This window comes from Amblyraja radiata, chromosome 1, assembly GCF_010909765.2.
Source record: "Amblyraja radiata isolate CabotCenter1 chromosome 1, sAmbRad1.1.pri, whole genome shotgun sequence".
NCBI classification, from domain to species: Eukaryota; Metazoa; Chordata; class Chondrichthyes; order Rajiformes; family Rajidae; genus Amblyraja; species Amblyraja radiata.
Window position 1 is genome coordinate 29,787,590 of NC_045956.1, and position 20,834 is coordinate 29,808,423.

Sequence of the window (20,834 nt, forward strand, 5' to 3'; positions counted from 1 at the left end):
GGCCGGCACTCGGAATGAAATCTGACGGAAAATAGTTTTAGACACAAAATGCCGGAGTAACTCAGCGGGACGGGCAGCATCTCTGGAGAGAAGGAATGGGTGACGTCATGGGTCGAGACACTTGAGAAGTTACTCCAGCATTTTGTATCTATCTATCGGTTTAAACGAGCATTGTACAATTCTTTCCTACACTTATTACACAAACAGTGCATGGTGGAGCAGGGGTAGAGTTGCTGCCTTACAGCGTTTGCAGTGCCAGAGACCGGGGTTCGATCCTGACTACGGGTGCTGTCTGTACGGAGTTTGTACGTTCTCCCCGTGACCTGCGTGGGTTTTCTCCAAGATCTTCGGTTTCCTCCCACACAAAGACGTAGGTTATATGGCTTGATAAATGTAAAAATTGTCCCTAGTGGGTATAGGGTAGTGTAAATGTGCGGGGATCGCTGGTCGGCGCAAACCCGGTGGACCGAAAGGGCCTGTTTCCACGCTGTATCTCGAAACTAAACTAAACTAAGCAGAAGTCAGCAGTGATAAATTTTACACAAAGTGAACAAGACATCAGCTCCTATAAATCAGAGGACGGAATTTCACTTGGTTACAATGGAGATAAAATTAAACAAGAATTAAATTGTACAGCAGATGATAGTAACACTTCGGTCTGCTATAACGTGTAAACAGTTTCCCACTTAAAACAGGATTACAGCAAACTTGTTACTACAATCCCATTTTCACAATGATTGAGAGAAAACGCAATAAAATGCATTTAGGGCCTGTCCCAATTTCACGACTTAATTCAAAACCTCTGTCGAGTTTAAAGGACCTAAAAAAAAATCAAGATCGTGGTAATCTACAAACTTCTACGACCTTCCACGACTATGTTCACAAACTCCTACGAACTCCTACAAGTATGTCTGCGAATTCCCACGACTATTTCGATGCACTCCTTACGAGTAAAAAGTTGCAATTTCTTTCATCCCGACCATTTTTTTACTCGTGGACATTTTTTATCGGGCAGGAAAAAGCGTACTGACTTATCTGATGCCACGAGTACCTACGGCGAGTATAACGAGCCGCAACAATATATCTACGAATACCTATGACCTGCTAGGGACTCGTTACGAACATTCTGCGAGTTTGAATCAAGGGAAAAACTTGGGAGAACTTGTGAATTACCTCGTGAAAGTGGGACAGGCCCTTGACCTTGCACTCCAACATGCACTGCATAGTAAGCATTTCTTCTTTAATTAAAATACATAAAATTATATTTGCAAAAAAGTGGAATTCCCTGCCACAGAAGGTAGTTGAGGCCAGTTCATTGGCTGGATTTAAGAGGGAGTTAGATGTGGCCCTTGTGGCTAAAGGGATCAGGGGGTATGGAGAGAAGGCAGGTATGGGATATTGATTTGGATGATCAGCCATTATCATATTGAATGGCGGTGCAGGCTCGAAGGGCCGAATGGCCTACTCCTGCACCTATTTTCTATGTTTCTATGGTTCTATGTTTCACATGTGTAAATAACCAAGTGCTATTAAGACAGGCTTTACAGTTAATTTTCGGTCGGAAGTACTCATTAACTGCATTATTAATGTAATTAACTCCATCCTGAATATTTTATACATTTCACAAAACTCTCTGAAAGGAAGCTGATAGTGCCAGCGTTCTGCAAAGATGCCGCAAAGAGGTCAGAGAAAAATATAAGATCACATTTCATGGATAAAAAATAGATAAAAATAGATAAATAGATACAGGATGGCAAGGGAGGTCCTGTCCCGAAAAAAACCACCCATCACTCATGCCCTACTTCAAAACATCATCAAGGAGTTAATTTCTCTTTTACAATAATGGGTCTGTTCCACATGCGACTTTTTCGGCGACTGCCGTCACCCGTCATAGGTTGTTGCAGGTCGGCGAAAATTTTCAACATGTTGAAAATTCAGCGGCGACCAGAAAGACGCTACGACTCTTTGGGCAACTGAGGAGACTACTCACGACCATACAGTCGTATCTTGTTCTGGTCGCCGCTGGATTTCGGCGACCTGTAATGACCTATGACGGGTGCGTGCAGTTGTCGAAAAAATCGCGTAAGTGGGACAGGCCCATAACGCTCTCAGGTGACTTAAAGTTATGCACATTATTTCCTAACATTCCTTCTCCAAAGACTGGTCCTAATTTCTAGACCAAACACACCAAAGTTCCAAAAATTATGTCCTCGGCTCCAAAAACAAATAGAAGCAATCAATAATTTGTTCCAAATACATGCTGTTAAAAATTGCACATGGAAGTCAATATGTGTAGCAAAATGGGGAGTCATGCATTTTGGTAGTAGGAATAAATATGTAGACTATTTTCTAAATATAACCATATACAGTGGCTTGCAAAAGTATTCACACCCCTTGTACTGTTCCACATTTTGTCACGTTACAACCACAATCGTAAATGTATTTTATTGGGATTTTATGTGATAGACCAACACAAAGTGGCGCATAATTGTGAAGTGGAAGGAAAATGATATATGGTTTTCAAATTTTTTTACAGATAAAAAACTGAAAAGTGTGGCGTGCAAAAGTATTCAGCCCCCTTTACTCTGATACCCCTAAATAAAATCCAGTGCAACCTTCAGAAGTCACCTAATTAGTAAATAGAGTCCACTTGTGTGTAATCTAATCTCAGTATAAATACAGCTGTTCTGTGAAGGCTTCAGAGGTTTGTTAGAGAACATTAGTGAATAAACAGCATCATGAAGCCCAAGGAACACACCAGACAGGTCAGGGATAAAGTTGTGGAGCCGTTTAAAGCAGGGTTAGGTTATAAAAAAATATCCCAAGCTTTGAACATCTCACGGAGCACTGTTCAATCCATCATCCGAAAATGGAAAGAGCATGGCATAACTGCAAACCTACCAAGACATGGCCGTCCACCTAAACTGACAGGCCGGGCAAGGAGAGCATTGATCAGAGAAGCAGCCAAGGTAACTCTGGAGGAGCTGCAGAGATCCACAGCTCAGGTGGGAGAATCTGTCCACAGGACAACTATTAGTCGTGCACTCCACAAATCGGGCCTTTATGGAAGAGTGGCAAGAAGAAACCCATTGTTGAAAAATAGCCATAAGAAGTCCCGTTTGCAGTTTGCCACAAGCCATGTGGGGGACACAGCAAACATGTGGAGGAAGGTGCTCTGGTCAGATGAGACCAAAATTGAAGTTTTTGGCCTAAATGCAAAACGCTATGTGTGGCGGAAAACTAACATTGCACATCACCCTGAACACACCATCCCCACTGTGAAACATGGTGGTGGCAGCATCATGCTGTGGGGATGCTTTTCTTCAGCAGGGACAGGGAAGCTGGTCAGAGTTGATGGGAAGATGGATGGAGCCAAATACAGGGCAATCTTGGAAGAAAACCTGTTAGAGTCTGCAAAAGACTTGAGACTGGGGCGGAGGTTCACCTTCCAGCAGGACAACGACCCTAAACATACAGCCAGAGCTACAATGGAATGGTTTTGATTAAAGCATATTCATGTGTTAGAATGGCCCAGTCAAAGTCCAGACCCAAATCCAATTGAGAATCTCTGGCAAGACTTGAAAATTGCTGTTCACAGACGCTCTCCATCCAATCTGACTGAGCTTGAGCTATTTTGCAAAGAAGAATGGGCAAAAATTTCAGTCTCTAGATGTGCAAAGCTTGTAGAGACATACCCCAAAAGACTTGCAGCTGTAATTGCAGCGAAAGGTGGTTCTACAAAGTATTGACTCAGGGGGGCTGAATACTTTTGCACGCCACACTTTTCAGTTTTTTATTTGTAAAAAAATTTGAAAACCATGTATCATTTTCCTTCCACTTCACAATTATGCACCACTTTGTGTTGGTCTATCACATAAAATCCCAATAAAATACATTTACGTTTGTGGTTGTAACGTGACAAAATGTGGAAAAGTTCAAGGGGTATGAATACTTTTGTAAGCCACTGTAACCATATAACAATTACAGCACGGAAACAGGCCATCTCGGCCCTACAAGTCCATGCCGGACAATTATTTTCCCTTAGTCCCACCTGCCTGCTCTCATACCATAACCCTCCATTCCCTTCTCATCCATATGCCTATCCAATTTATTTTTAAATGATACCAACGAACCTGCCTCCACCACTTCCACTGGAAGCTCATTCCACACCGCTACCACTCTCTGAGTAAAGAAGTTCCCCCTCATGTTACCCCTAAACTTCTGTCCCTTAATTCTGAAGTCATGTCCTCTTGTTTGAATCTTCCCTATTCTCAAAGGGAAAAGCTTGTCCACATCAACTCTGTCTATCCCTCTCATCATTTTAAAGACCTCTATCAAGTCCCCCCCTTAACCTTCTGCGCTCCAGAGAATAAAGACCTAACTTATTCAACCTTTCTCTGTAATTTAGTTGTTGAAACCCAGGCAACATTCTAGTAAATCTCCTCTGTACTCTCTCTATTTTGTTGACATCCTTCCTATAATTGGGCGACCAAAATTGTACACCATACTCCAGATTTGGTCTCACCAATGCCTTGTATAATTTTAACATTACATCCCAGCTTCTATACTCAATGCTCTGATTTATAAAGGCTAGCATACCAAAAGCTTTCTTTACCACCCTGTCTATATGAGATTCCACCTTCAAGGAACTATGCACGGTTATTCCCAGATCCCTCTGTTCAACTGCATTCTTCAATTCCCCACCATTTACCATGTACGTCCTATTTTGATTTGTCCTGCCAAGGTGTAGCACCTCACATTTATCAGCATTAAACTCCATCTGCCATCTTTCAGCCCATTCTTCCAAATGGCCTAAATCACTCTGTAGACTTTGGAAATCCTCTTCATTATCCACAACACCCCCTATCTTGGTATCATCTGCATACTTACTAATCCAATTTACCACACCTTCATCCAGATCATTGATGTACATGACAAACAACAAAGGACCCAACACAGATCCCTGAGGCACCCCACTAGTCACCTGCCTCCAACCCGACAAACAGCCATCCACCATTACCCTCTGGCGTCTCCCATTCAGCCACTGTTGAATCCATCTTGCTACTCCTGCATTTATACCCAACAGTTGAACCTTCTTAACCAACCTTCCATGAGGAACCTTGTCAAAGGCCTTACTAAAGTCCATATAGACAACATCCACTGCTTTACTCTCGTCAATTTCCCTAGTAACCTCTTCAAAAAATTCAAGAAGATTAGTCAAACAAATGGGGAAAGAATCCTGAAATCAGAGGTGCAAAGGGACTTGGGAATGCTTGTGCAGGATTTCCCAAAAAGTTAATTTGCAAGTTGAATCAGTAGTAAGGAAGGGAAACACAATGGTACCATTTATATTATGAGAGCTAGAATACAAAAACAGGGATGTAATGCTGAGGCTCTATAAGGCGCTGATCAGGCTGCATTTGGAGTATTGTGAGCAATTTTGGGCACTGTATCTCAGGATGTTCACGCTCTGAAGCGAATCCAGAGGAGGTTTACAAGAATGTTCCCAGAAACGTGTGGGTTAACATATGATGAATGTTTGACGACACTGGGCCTGTACTCGCTGGAGTTTAGAAGAATGAGTGGGGACCTCATTGAAACATACAGAATAGTGAAAGGCTTGAATAGAGTGGATGTGGAGAGGATATTTGCACAGAAGGCAGTGGAGGCCAAGTCAATGGATATTTTTAAGGCTGAGATAGATTTTTGATTAGTACGGGTGTCAGGGGTTATGAGGAGAAGGCAGAATAATGGGGTTAGGAGTGAATGATTGAATGGTGGAGTAGACTTGATGTGGCCAAATGGCCTAATTCCAGTCCTATCACTTATGACCTAATTTGGAAAACCAGCGTCTAGTATAACATTTGTATCCTTTAGTTTCTTTAACTTTCTCGTTGAAAGACCACAATACATTAGCCTTTTGATTACACTGTATATTTAATAGTCTGTATGCACAAACTACAAGTCTCCTTGGACATTCACTGTTTCTGACTTTTCACAACTTGACAAGTGTTCAGTTTCATCCTTTTTGGATGACATTGTAATTCCTTACATTTCAAGGCATTTTCCATAGCATTACGCTTTTGCAGAGCTGAACGTCCTTTTACAAAAGGATAATCTTCAATTCCACATAGTTGTGGCGCCACCCGGTGGTTAGGCCACTTACTATGCGAACCCTCGGCAGTCGGGGGTAGGTTCACATGACTGGGTATTGGCGGGAAGGAGTTGTCACGATGTATAGGGTTGTGCCCTAGTTTATATAACAAACCCCGCCCGGGTCAACCTTCCCCCATTCGGGCGTGTGTTGTTCTCTTTGCTTTTACACTAATGATCTCTTTGATTCACCACACATGGCTTGCTTATTCGCCCGCCATATTGGTGACCACGGCAAACCAAATTGGTCATTTTGGATTTCAACGATGTTTGCAGCCAACGATCAACCTCAACAGCCCAAGGTTGCTGACAATCCAGCCCAGCAGAACGCTGTCTCCCTGGAGCTGCCCATGTTCTGGACATCGCAGCCCCAAGTGTGGTTCCAGCAAGCCGAGGCCCAGTTTAACGTTCAATGCACCACGGCTGATGACAACTGGTACTACTATGTAGTCGGCGCGCTGGATCAGGAGGGCCTCAAAGCGGACCACGCATGGACCACGCAGCCGGCTCATGCACATGGGCGGCCTCGGCGATGGCAAGCCGTCGGTGCTCGTGAGCGAGATGCTCACCCTCACGGACGGTCATCGGCCCTGCCTGCTCTTCGAATACGCCTTCTTGAAGCAGATGCCGGACGACATCCGCCTGCTTCTCGCCGGTGACGATTTCACAGACCCCCTGCTAGCAGAGCGTGTGGACGAGCTGTGGCAGGCCAAGCTGCGGTGGCTCAATCGATCCGGTGTCGGTGGTGCCTTGGAAGGCCCAGAAACCAGGCCCTGCATCCACCGGGAGTTCAGCTGCCCCACCTGCCCTGAATGATCTGGGTAAGGGGAAGTGGTGTTACTACCACCAGCGCTGGGGTCACGTGGCCCGTCGGTGCCGCCCGCCCTGCTGGTATCTAGGAAATGCCAGGGCCCGCCGCCAGTAGTCACTGCAGCGGTCATCCTGAAACATCGCCTCTACGCTTGGGATTGACACTAGGGCCGCCGGTTCCTGGTTGATGCGGGCGCGGAGGTTAGCATTTTATCCCCGTCGGGGGTCGACACTCGTTCTGGCAAGCAGGGGCCTTCTCTGACTGCACTCAACGATAGCTCCATACGGACATATGCGGTTCGCACGATCCCACTCATCTTTGGCCCCTGCCATTTTACCTGGACCTTTACGGTGGCCAACGTTTCCTAGCCGTTGCTGTCTGCTGATTTCCTCCAGGCCCAATCTCTGTTGGTGGATGTGCGGGTCCAACGCCTCGTTCATCTACCCTTTTGGTTTCATGCCTCCGGTTCTGGGAGGGGTCCGGTGTTTTAGGGGTGTCACGAGGTTTAGGGGTGTGCCCCAGTATAAGTATTGATCCCCGGGTCAACCTTCCCCCATTCGCGGTGTTTTGTTCTCTTTACTTCAGCGATAAAGATCTCTGTGACTCACCAGGCGAGGCTTGCTTAAAGTTCACATTTTGCAAACAGTCCCTTACATAGGGTATCACATGCTTTCTGAGGGTCGATATTAATACCTTCCCCAGCCTTACTCACACTTCAAAAAACAACACAGATCCAGCAAGCATCACTGACCACACCTCAGCATTTTACTTCGGAGTCGCGTGAGTGACTACGTGAAGAACCCGTCCAGCACGCATGCGCGACATGAGCGTTCACGCAGTGCAACAGCGACGAACGGGAGTACAGGCGCTCCCGCTACAGCTTAAAAAAGACGGACCATCAGGTAAGTTTATTCTGAGGTCTTTTTTTCCAAAAAGAGTTGCTTTGCTTTGTCTCACCAGGAATATGAGCAAATCAAGGCAAGCCAAGAAGTCCGCCCCCCGTGCTCCAACAGAGGAGCGTTCCATCAGTGGGGGGCAAGAGGCGGTAGGACCGCACACCCTGCGAACCGCCATCCCCGACACTGAGCCCAGTCCCGCTAGCGCAGCCTGAGCAGCCGGCTGGATGTAAATCAGCACGGAAGATTAACCGGCCGGTGGTATCCGACTCCTCGGACGGGGACGTCTCACTGCCCGAGCGGGGCAGAAACAGCCGCATGAGCCGCATGGAGCGGCTCATGGAGCAAATGCTCCAGCGAGACTTACTTCGGGAGCTGGAGCAGTCTCGCCAAGGGAGTTCAAGCACTCACGCCACAGTGCCTCAGAACGCACTGGCAATCGCTTCCCCCTCAACCGAGGGCAGCGTTGGCGACCAGGGCTGGGCTGGTCAAGAAGAGGGGTCACTGGCCGAAGATGTCGGGAGTACGCTTGGGGTACAGGACCAGGAAGAGCTGCTGGGTGTGGTCAACCGCTACGTGGCAGCTCCACGAGCAGGACGGCCATTAGAGCCAAAACTGGCGGCCAGCATTAATTACCTGTCCTTCAAGCCCCTACAAGAGCAGGTGGTTAATGAGGCCCTAGAGCTGTAATCGGCCCCAGAGAATTGCGTCTCGCTCAACGTGCCGGCTGTCAATAGCCAAATCTGGGGGCAAGTTGGGCCAAATATCCGCAACCAAGAACTCGAACTACAGCGGATCCTCAGGCTCCTGACGTCAGCCATCACTTCCTATGCTCGTTCCGTGGATGGGGTGGAAATGACCACGAATCAGCAGGAAACACTGGCACTGCTGTGCAATACCCAATTCGAAATCAACAACCTCCGTAAGAAGATAATAAGGCCTGCCCTCAACCCGAAATTTGCAGGGTTGTGCAAAACGCCGGCCACAGAGCCACAAATCCTGCTCTTCGGCAAGGATCTCTCCAAAAAAGTAAAGGACATGGAGGAGGAGTCCAAAACATTTGGCCGCATGAGGGAAGGCCCCGGGACGAGCAAAGCCACAAAACCCAAGCGGCAGTACCCCACCGCGTCCACCAGTCGACGTCAACCCTATGGGACTGGTGAGAGCTCGGGGTCCGCACATTACCCCCGGAAGTCTTTTTTAGGCCAGGGCCCAGAGCGGATCCCATGGAAAATGCACCACCCCCAACCAGCAACACATCAGACAACACATCGTCCGACAAAGAAACAGAAGAAACACCCGTAACCATGGAGGTAGGTGGGTCTGGTTCCTACCAGCATATAAAAAGTGTGGGTTCTATACTAACAGGGGGGAGATTACACCTGTTTGTGCAAGCATGGAGGTCTATCACGAATGACAAATATATACTCAACAGCATTCGTGGATACAAAATAGAATTTGCTCAAGAAAACATGCCACCAGTTCAGCATACACCCCAAAGGGTCTTTTCCCTCTCAGTTAAAGAAAAACAAGAGGGCCAAGCTGAACTGGTGAGGCTAATTACAAAGGGTATCATTGAAAAAACCAAACATGAACCCTTGAAATTTGTCTCAAATATATTCACTAAAACTAAAAAAGATGGTGGACGTCGCATCATCATTGACTTACCTTCACTAAATATGTTTGTTAAGTATATACATTTCAAAATGGAAACGTTTGTAACTGCCAAACAACTGATTTCCAAAGGATACTTCATGGCAAGCATCGACCTTAAAGATGCTTACTATTTAGTACCCATTCAAAAGGATCATCGCAGATACCTGAAATTTACCTGGATGGGGCAACTATAGCAGTTTAATGGTGGACGTCGCATCATCATTGACTTACCTTCACTAAATATGTTTGTTAAGTATATACATTTCAAAATGGAAACGTTTGTAACTGCCAAACAACTGATTTCCAAAGGATACTTCATGGCAAGCATCGACCTTAAAGATGCTTACTATTTAGTACCCATTCAAAAGGATCATCGCAGATACCTGAAATTTACCTGGATGGGGCAACTATAGCAGTTTAAAGCATTGCCTAATGGTTTAACATCAGCCCCAAGATTATTCACCAAGATACTAAAACCAGCCTTGGCAATATTAAGAAAACAGAAACATATTGCCATGGCATATCTTGATGATATCTTAATAGTAGGCAAAACCTTGGAATTGGCTATATCAGCTGTATCAGCTACCAAACAATTATTTGAAACCTTGGGTTTTGTCTTACATCCAGATAAATCTATGTTGACGCCATCCACAACCATGGACCATCTGGGATTCACAATTAACTCAGTCCACGTCTGTAACTTTGCCAAAAGACAAAGCAGCAGAATTGGCACAAATTGGTACGGTGGGCGGCGCGACTCACGTCGCAGCGGCCTCTGCAGTCCGTCTGTCTTTTTGTTGTTTTTTGTCTCGTTTGAATGTAGTTTTTATTTTATTTTTTTGTATGTGTGTGGGTATGTGTGTGGGGGGCGGGGGAAACTTTTAAAATCTATCCCCTGCGCGGAGAACCCGACCTTTTCTCTGTCGGGTCTCCGTTGTCGTTGGGGCCTAGCACCGTGGAGCGGCCTCCAGCAGGAACAACCTGGGGCTCCAGTCGCAGAGCCTGCGGACTTACACACCATCGTGGAGCTGGCCGAGTTCGGAGCGGGAGGAGCGGTGGTGGCGCGCTGCTGCGCCCCGAACCCGGGGATTCGGAGGCTCCAACCGCAGGTCTGGTGGACAGTGACACCGGGAGCCCGCAGGTCCCTGCTGGGAGACCGCTTTTCGGGGCTTCCGCAACGGCAACTTCACCCGCCCAAGTTGCGGGGTTGAAGAGTACCTGGAGCGGGGCCTTACATCATCGCCCGGCGTGGCTTGGAATGGCGGTGGGACTTTGCTAGCGCCCGCCGGGGGCTCCAACAACAAGACCCGGAGCGTGGCCTTGCATCACCCGGCCCGGCGTTGATGGCCGCGGGACAATTGCCATCGCCCGCCGGGGGCTTTGACTTTGACTCTGACATCAAGAGGGGAATGGGAAGTGCAGGGGAGAGATAAGTCTTTGCCTTCCATCACAGCGAGGAGGAGATGCGCTGTGATGGATGTTTGTGTAAATTGTGTTGTGTCCTGGTTCTTTCTTGTGTGTATGACTGCAGAAACAACATTTCGTTTGAACCTCAATGGGGTTCAAATGACAAATAAATTTTATTGTATTGTATTGTATTGTAACATGTAACAATTTAATGGTCAACGATCGACCAACCATTCGACAAGTGGCGAGAGTAATTGGAAAGATGGTAGCAGCATTTCCAGCTACACAATTTGGACCTCTGCACTATCAAAACTTACAAAGAGCAAAAGTGCAGGCGTTAAAACGACATGCAGGTCACTTTGACCGAGTCATGAAATTACCCACTGAAGCAATATCAGAGTTACAGTGGTGGGCAGGGAACATTTGACATAGTTCCAGCCCTATCATCATCATTAACCCTACGTTAATTATTCAAACAGATGCCAGTGCTCAAGGCTGGGGAGCAACTAATTCCATATCCAGCACAGGTGGTAGATGGACTAACCTAGAGTCATCGTCACTACTTACACTGGGCATAAATTATCTGGAAATGTTGGGTGCATTTTATGGATTAAAAGCATATTCAACAAATATGCATCACTTGCATGTTCGTTTACAAATAGATAATACCACGGTGGTGGCCTACATTAACTATATGAGCGGCATAAAATCGATATCATGTGACAAATTGGTCAACACAATCTGGCAATGGTGTGTCGACAGACATATTTGGCTATCAGCAACTTACCTACCAGGTAAGCTAAATACAGTGGCAGACACCAGGTCACGCAAATTCAATGATCAACACCGAATGGATGTTAAATCCCAAAGTATTTGATAAAATTACAAAGCAATATGGCACGCCAGATATCGATCTATTTGCATCCAGACTAAATCACCAGGTTCCTATGTATGCCGCTTGGGAACCAGACCCTGAGGCAGCAGCGATAGATGCGTTCGCGCTGGACTGGGGAAAATTCTTCTTTTATGCAATTCCTCCCTTCTGCCTCATCAGTCGGGTACTACACAAAATACAAATGGACTCTGCTTCAGGTATTTTGATAGTACCCGACTGGCCTACACAGCCATGGTTCCCAGTGCTCCTCGACATGGTCGTCGAGACCCCAATGACTTTCCCCAGTAGCCCAGAATTGCTAACTCACCCAGTATCTGGCATAAGCCACCCATGCCACGATAAAATTAAACTCCTGGGTTGCAGATTTTGAAAAGGCCTCTGCTGGGCCTGGGATTGTCAGAAAACACCATCAACACTATGACAGCATCCCACCGTGTATCCACAAGGAAACAATACTTGTCAAGTATCAAGAAGTGGGAAAAATACTGTTCGGACACAGGAACCACTTACTCAACTACAACTGTAACCAATGTACTGGAATTCCTGGCAGGCCTTCACCACAATGAAGGACTCAGCTACAGCGCCATTAATACAGCCAGAAGTGCTCTGTCAGCCTATTTAATTCAGGCACCAGGACAACAGACCATGGGATCCCACCCGCTGGTGATCAAGCTCATGAGAGGGATATTTAACTCCAATCCCGCAGACCTAGGTACACCCAAATCTGGGATGTCAAGTGTGGTCCTGACATACCTTGGGGGATGGTCACCAGCTAGGTCCCTCACCCTGGAACAATTAACTCTGAAGACGGTCATGCTGATGGCACTTGTGTCAGCACAAAGAGACCAGTCACTTCATCTATTACGATTAGACAACATGGTTGTAACACCAGACCATGTCTCATTTACTATCCAGGGGCTGGTCAAACAGAGCAGGCCAGGAACATCAAACCCAGTCATGGAATTCCGGGCTTACCCACCAGAACCACGGTTATGTGCCATGATCCACTTACTGAACTATATTGACACAACAAGAATCCCTCGAGGGAGAGAAAAAGCCTTATGGGTCAGCCACAAGAAACCTCATGGTCGGGTGACGAGCCAAACCATTTCAAGATGGCTCAAACAGGTGCTGAAAGCCGCTGGTGTAAATACTAACGTGTATAAATCTCACTCCACCAGGGCAGCATCCACGTCGGCGGCCAAGAGAATGGACGTGCCAATGGACCACATCCTGGCTACAGCGTGGTGGTCTGGGGAAAGAACGTTTCAAACTTTTTACAATAAGCCGTTGGCAGAACCTGCATCATTTGCAGAAAAAATATTAGAATCTGCAAATATATAATTTAAGCCCGGGGGAGCAATTTGTTTTTTGTTATTGTTTAATAAACACCATTATTGTTTTTACAAACAGATTCATGGTTGATTACGATAACATACTTCCTCCCTCAAACGACTTCGGCATTGAGTGAAGTATGAACTGTTACACGGTTTGAAATCACAGAGCTTTAAAATCTTCACGTAGTCACTCACGTGACTCCGAAGTAAAATAGTAAGATTAAACGAGAACTTACCAGTTTGAAGTTTGATCTGTATTTTATGAGGAGTTACGATGAGGGATTACGTGCCCTCCGCTCCCACCCTCAATAATAGAGATCAACTGATATTTAAGTTCTCCTTTTCTTTACTATGTTTATTTCAATTATTGTGTCTTTCTGTGATTCCACACCGCTGCTTTGAAGTATGTCGCGCATGCGTGCTGGACGGGTTCTTCACGTAATCCCTCATCGTAACTCCTCATAAAATACAGATCAAACTTCAAACTGGTAAGTTCTCGTTTAATCTTACTATTTTATAGCTTTGACTTTTCTTTGTTCATTTCATGCACTCCAACCATGCTCATTAACCCATCTGCCAGATGTATTCATTTACAGCTTACTACATTCCTGACATATGTCCTTTGCTCTCTCCATTTTTCACCACCCTCTTAGCAACTTAAAACGGACTTGTTCTCCCACTTGTCCACTTCAGATGAAGTGTCTTGTGAATGAGATTGAACGGTTCCACTTACAATAGATGCTGCCTATGAAGGGTGCTGAGCGATTCTAGTGTTCTGATGCAAATATACTTTGGAGGAATGAAACAGATATTTACACAACAAACGATGGAAATACAGTAAAACTCCAATATTCTTGCACCCCTTGGGCTAAAGCAGTGCCAGGTTGGCAGATTCTCTTGATTATTGGATGCTACTATCAAACAACCAACACACCTTTAATGTGGAGTGTGGAAACAGGCCCTTCGGCCCAACTTGCCCACACCGGCCAACCCTCGGAAAGCGCCTGGACCTGATGGTATACCCGGCCGTGTTCTAAAAACCTGTGTGGACCAACTGGCTGGAGTTTTTACGGACATTTTCAACCTCTCACTTCTGAGGTCTGAGGTTCCCACCTGCTTTAAAAGGGCATCAATTATACCAGTGCCCAAGAAGATCAAGGTGACGTGCCTCAATGACTATCGACCAGTGGCAATAACGCCGGTGGTGATGAAGTGCTTTGAGAGGTTGATTATGGCGCATATTAACTCCTACCGCGACAAGAACCTCGACCCACTGCAGTTCGCTTACCGCCACAACAGATCAACGGTGGAAGCGATCTCACTGGCTCTCCACACCTCTCTGGATCACTTGGATAACAAAACCTCATATGTCAGGCTGTTATTCGTTGACTACAGCTCGGCATTTAATACAATCATCCCCTCCAAGCTGGTTACCAAACTCGCAGCACTGGGTCTCTGCACATCCCTCTGCAATTGGATCCTCGACTTCCTCATCCACAGACCAGTCTGTCCGTATTGGTGGAAATGTGTCATCCTCGATAACAATCAGCACGGGAGCACCTCAAGGTTGCATGGTCAGCCCTCTGCTTTACTCACTCTATACTCACGACTGCGTAGCTGGTCATAGTGCGAACTCCATCATCAAGTTTGCTGACGACACCACTGTTCTGGGGCGAATCACTGATGGGGACGAGTCAGAGTACAGAAGTGAGATCGACCGATTGACCAAATGGTGCCAGCACAATAACCTGGTTCTCAACACCAGCAAAACCAAGGATTGTGGACTTTGGAAGGGGTAGGATAGGGACCCATTTGTATCAACGGGACGATGGTGGAAAGGGTCAAGAACTTCAAATTCCTGGGTGTGCATATTTCCGAAGATCTTTCCAGGTCCCAGCACACTGATGCAATTATAAAGAAAGCACATCAGCGCCTCTACTTCCTGAGAAGATTACTGAGAGTCAATATGTCAAAGAGAACTCTCTTGAACTTCTACAGGTGCACAGTAGAGAGCATGCTGACTGGTTGCATCGTGGCTTGGTTCGGCAACTTGATCGTCCAGGAGCGGAAAAGAATGCAGAAAGTTATGATCACAGCCCAGTCCATCATCGGCTCTGACCTCCCCACCATCGAAGGGATCAATCGCAGTCGATGCCTCAAAAAGGTTGCCAACATCATCAAGGACCAACAATATCCTGGCCACGCACTCATCTCTCTGCTACCATCAGGTAGAAGGTACAGGAACCTGAAATCTGGTACATCCAGGTTCAGGAACAGCTGCTTCCCCACAGCCATCGGGCTATTAAAGTCGCCAACAAACAGATTCTGAACTATAACAGCCTATTGCACTTTATCTGTTTATTTATGTGTAAATATATAGCCTATGCTATATAGACACACTGAACTGTATTTATGCTTACAATACCCCGTTGTGCTGCAGCAAGCAAGAATTTCATTATCCTATTTGGGACACATGACAATAAACTCTCTTGACTTGACAATGTCCCAGCTACACTAGTCCCACCTGCCCGCGTTTAGTCCATATCCCTCCAAACCTGTCCTATCCATGTACCTGTTTATTAAATGTTCGGATAGTCCCAGCCTCAACTACCTCCTCTGGCAGCTTGTTCCATGCACCCACCACCCTTTGTGTGAAAAGAATACCCCTCAGATTTCTATTAAATATTTACACATTTCCCCTTCACCTTAAACCTATGTCCTCTGGTCCTCGATTCACCTACTCTGGGCAAGAGACTCTGTGCATCTACCTGATCTATTCCTCTCATGATTTTATACACCTCTATAAGATCACCCTTCACCCTCCTGCGCTCCAGGGAATAGAGTCCCAGCCTACTCAACCTCTCCCTATAGCTCAGATCCTCTAGTCCTGGCAATATCCTCGTAAATCTTCTCTGCACCCTTTCCAGCTTGACACCATCTTTCCTATAACCTGGAGCCCAGAACTGTATACAATATTCTAAATATGCAGTAAAATATTACAATGCAGTATGATCAATTTTCCAGAGAGCCAGGTGAAGTTAAAGGAATCATGGAAATGGGGCCGCATTGAACTTACAGGATGTATGGGATGTATGGGATACGAGACATGATGAGTTAAAAGGGAGTGTAGGAAACAAACAGGTGCGCCAGATGCCGAACCATTGGGATTCCTGAGAAATAGGATAGAAGATTATTCATGCTTTACTCTAAATAGGTTTTCTTGAACAACCTGTTCAATGTTGTTGCTGGAAAATGCTAAATTTCTTATCTTAATAAAAATGAATTATTAATTTGTTATTTTTCCAAACATGACAGAAACATCCTGAAGTCTTGCAGTTACCAATTTATTTACTGATTAAGTTCAGTAATAATCAATTTGTAATCTGCAAAGCAGATTATGGCATGCTTCAATGCAAGTTCATCACATTACACAGAATGACTTTCTCCATAGTTATTTATACCGTAACAGATGGTCCCAAGCTAGTAAACAAGACGCTGCTCTTTCATAAGCCGGTGATACCAGGAGAATGAAATTCCAGATAAATCTATCCCAACAGTTCAAAGTTGCAACTTTCTAACATGTACATTTTCAGGATTCTGTAGGTGCGGAAAATTTAATGACCAAAAATATACAGGGACAAGGGTCGTATAGAGGCGCAGCGGTAGAGTTGACAGCGTCAGAGACCCGGGTTTGATCCTGTCTGTATGGAATTTGTGTGTTCTCCCCGTTACCTGCATGGATTTTCTCCGGATGCTCCAGTCTCCTTCCACTCTCCAAAGACGTACAGGTTTGTACGTAAATTGGCTTGGTTAAAATGTAAAGTGTCCCTAGTGTGTGTAGATTAGTGTTAGTGTACGGAGATCATGGTCAGCGTGGACTCGGTGGGCCGAAGGGCCTATTTCCGTGCTACATATCTAAACTATACTAACTGCAATTATTTTGTTAGGACTTCAGATTCGCAGTAACATTCATTGTAATGTCTTCCCATCTGAAGCCACAATTTATTATCTACTTTGGACGAGTTTTAACAGATAAAAACAGAAAACTGGCACGAGTTGGAAATAAACATTCTCATTATTAATAATCTATCCCAATAGAGCAGAGCAACAATAAAGAATTTATGCTTTGGTTTCAGAATGTTCCACATGGCTTTCAAAACAAGTATATAATGTGGTAATGAATCCCATATGTCTGTGGATGCTCTGAAAATGGCATGTTTTTTGATTCAAAATATATGTAATAGAGTAAGCAGAAATGTGACGAAGGAAAAAGGACCATCAGTTAAGAGAGATGAAAGGAAGTGGCAAAAATGTTCAGTTTGGAAAATTTCACTCCAAAGACTACGTCATCAAACACAATTTTTTAATTAATTGTCAGAGTTTCAAACAACCAACTGTTGGCCTTGATAAAAGAACATCAAGGTTCACGGACCAGAGGTGTTGCAGAACAGAGGAATCTAGGTATGCAGGTACATAATTCATTGGAGATGGCGTCACAGGTAGATGAGGTGGTCAAAAAGGCTTTTGGCACATTGGCCATCAGTCAGAGTATTGAGTTTTGAGGTTGGGAGGTCATGTGGCAGTTTTATAAGTCAGTGAGACTACATTTAGTGTATTGTCTTCTGTTCTGGGCACCATGTTCTAGGAAAGATGGTGTTAAGTAAGAAAGGGTGCAGGGAACATTTATAAGGATGCTGCCAGGACTCAAGGGTCTGAGCTATCGGGAGGTTGAACAGCCTGCGACTCTACTCCCGAGACCACCTGGGGATGATGGGTAATCTTATGGCGGTGTATAAAATCACGAGAGGAATAGCTCAGATTGACGCACAGAGTTTCTTGCCCTGAGTAGGGGAATCAAGAACCACAAAACATTGGTTTAGGGTAAAGGGGAGATCCAATGGGTAATTTGTTCACACAAAGGGTGGTGGGTGTATGGAACAAGCTGCCAGTGGAGGTAGTTGAGGCAGGGACTATCCCAACGTTTATTCTTCTTCTTCTTGCGTATGGCGTGCACAGCCTAAAGTTGTAGGACAACTTGTTCCATTTCATCTTATTTGATTGTGCATGCCAGGTTGATTGCATTCGTCGAAACAGGGCAGACCACGTGAAGGTTGCAATCTCCCACCCCATCGCAACGTTTAAGAAGCAATTAGATAGGTACTTGGATAGGACATTTTTAGAGGGATATGGGCCAAATGCAGATAAGTGCGTCCAGTATAGATGGGACATGCTAGTCGGTGTGGGCAAGTTGGGCCGAAGGACCTGTTTCCACACTGTATGACTATGAATAGGATTTAGTTTAGTTGAATTTAGAGATACAACATGGCACATTGGCGCACCGAGTCCATGCTGACCATAGATCACCCATTCATGCTTGTTCTATGTTATCTCATCCACTCTCTACACATTATGAGCAATTTACAGGATGCAATTAACCAACGGACCTGCACGTTTTTGGAATGTGGGAGGAAACCAGAGGACCTGGAGAAAATCCATGAGATCACCGGGAGAACGTTCAAACTCTGTACATACATCACCCGTAGTCAGGTTCGAACCTGGGTTCCTGGAGCAGTAAGGCAGCAACTCTACCACCGTGATATAGAATCGATACCATTTAAATTTTCAATTATTAATTGACTTAGCGATCAATGTTTATTTTAACTATTCTATTCACTTTAATATACCTGGTGCTCTTATTGTCCAGATAAGGGAAATATGTAATAGGAGCAGAATAAGGTCATTCAGCCCAACACGTCTACTCAATCATGGCTGATCTATCACTCTCTCTCCGAACCACATTCGCCTGCCTTCTCCCCATAACCCCTGACACCCGTATTAATCAAGAATTGATCTACCGGCCTTAAAAATATCCATTGACTTGGCCTCCACAGCCTGCTGTGGCAAAGAATGTAGGTAGAAATAGAAAAGCTAAAAAGGTTGGGTTTATCAGATGGATCCAGTTGGGAGAGGTGGGACAGGTTAAGACAAAGGGTGGAAGATGATAAATGGAATCAGATAATGGAGGGAGATGAGTGGATGAAACCAAGTAAGGGAGGGTTTCGAAGTGTAGGCCAAGGGAGACAAAACAGAGTAGGCACGGTGGCGCAGCGGTAGAGTTGCTGCCTTACAGCGCCAGAGACATGGGTTGGATCCAGACTATGGGTACTATCTGAATGGAGTTTGGACGTTCCCCCTGTGACTACGCGGGTTTTCTCCAGGTGCTCTGGTTTCCTCCTACACTCCAAAGACATACAGTTTTGTAGATTAATAGGTTTTTGTAAAGTGTAAATTGTCCCTCGTGTGTAGGATAGTGCTAGTGTATGGGGTGATCACTGGTCGGCATGGTCGCGAAGGGTCGAAGGGCCTGTTTCCACACTGTAGGTATGTAGATTAGCAGATGGAACTGAGTGAGAGAAAGTGTAATATTTAGATAATTGGGGGATTGGAGAAGGTGAATGAAAAGAGAGAGAGAACTTCATAAGTTTAAGGAGAGGGAGAAAGATTTAATAGGAACCTGAGGGGCAACTTTTGTTTTTACACTAAAGGTGCTAAGTTGATAGAACGAGCTGCAGGAGGATATAGTTCATTCAGGCAGGTGCTATCACAATGTTGAAAAAATACATATGGACAGATACATGCATAGGATAAGTTTAGAGGGATATGGGCTAAATGTAGCCAGGTGGTACTAGTGTAGATAGGGCGCCTTGGTTGGTGTGGGCAAGTTGGGTCAAAGGGCCTGTATGACTGTGACTCTAGGTGGACTGGTAGGAGTTGGAAATGAACACGGGGGAGGTGGGTTACCTGCAATTAGAAAATTCAATATTTATACCGGTTGAACACCGATTTTCCACAAATGATGGTCCAATTCCCCCTACGATCAGAACAAACTTACGAGAGCCCAGTTGAAAGTCCCCGAGCGGACAGAGATGGCGTTGTGAACTGGATGTGAAAATGACCTGGTGATCCATCCCCGTCTCCCACCGTCTCCACGGCCGTTCAGAGCCCCAGATTCTGACCCCACTCCCAACTCACAAGGTGCACCAGTGAGCCCCTCTCACCTGCTGCTGTTTCTTCCTGTCTGTGTTGGCCACCGTCTGCTTCTCCCATCGCACCTTCAGTTGGCCCCTTCTATTCTCCCCCCCCCCCCCCCCCCGCCTGCCCCCCCCCCTCCCCCAAAACCACCGCTGCCTCCTCCTCCTCCCCGGCAGTTGCCGACATACTCCACCTTGGAAGCAACAGCAGGTGAGTGGGGAGGGAGCCCCATGGTGACTGTGCCTATTTTTAAAGTGAAACCACACAAAGTGCTGGAATAGCTCTGTCCACTGAATCAGTCTGAGGAAGGGTCCTGATGCCACCTAACCAAGTTCTCCAGAAATCCTGACCGGCTGAATTACTCCAGCACTTTGTGTCCTTTTGCTGAATTACTCCTCATTCAGATTCAGATTCAGATTCAATTTTAATTGTCATTGTCAGTGTACAGTACAGAGACAACGAAATGCATTTAGCATCTCCCTGGAAGAGCGACATAGCAAATGATTTGAATAAATAATAATAAGTGTCCGGGGGGGGGGGGGGGGGGGGGTGATTGGCAGTCACTGAGGTACGTTGTTGAGTAGAGTGACAGCCGCCGGGAAGAAGCTGTTCCTGGACCTGCTGGTTCGGCAACGGAGAGACCTGTA

General features: G+C 45.7%; 1 protein-coding gene across 3 annotated transcripts in view; it reads right to left on the minus strand.

Annotated features, from left to right (window-relative positions):
* The window catches only part of ablim2 (actin binding LIM protein family member 2), a 282,951-nt gene that overhangs the window by 167,517 nt on the left and 94,600 nt on the right, over positions 1–20,834 (minus strand). The window lies entirely within an intron of this gene.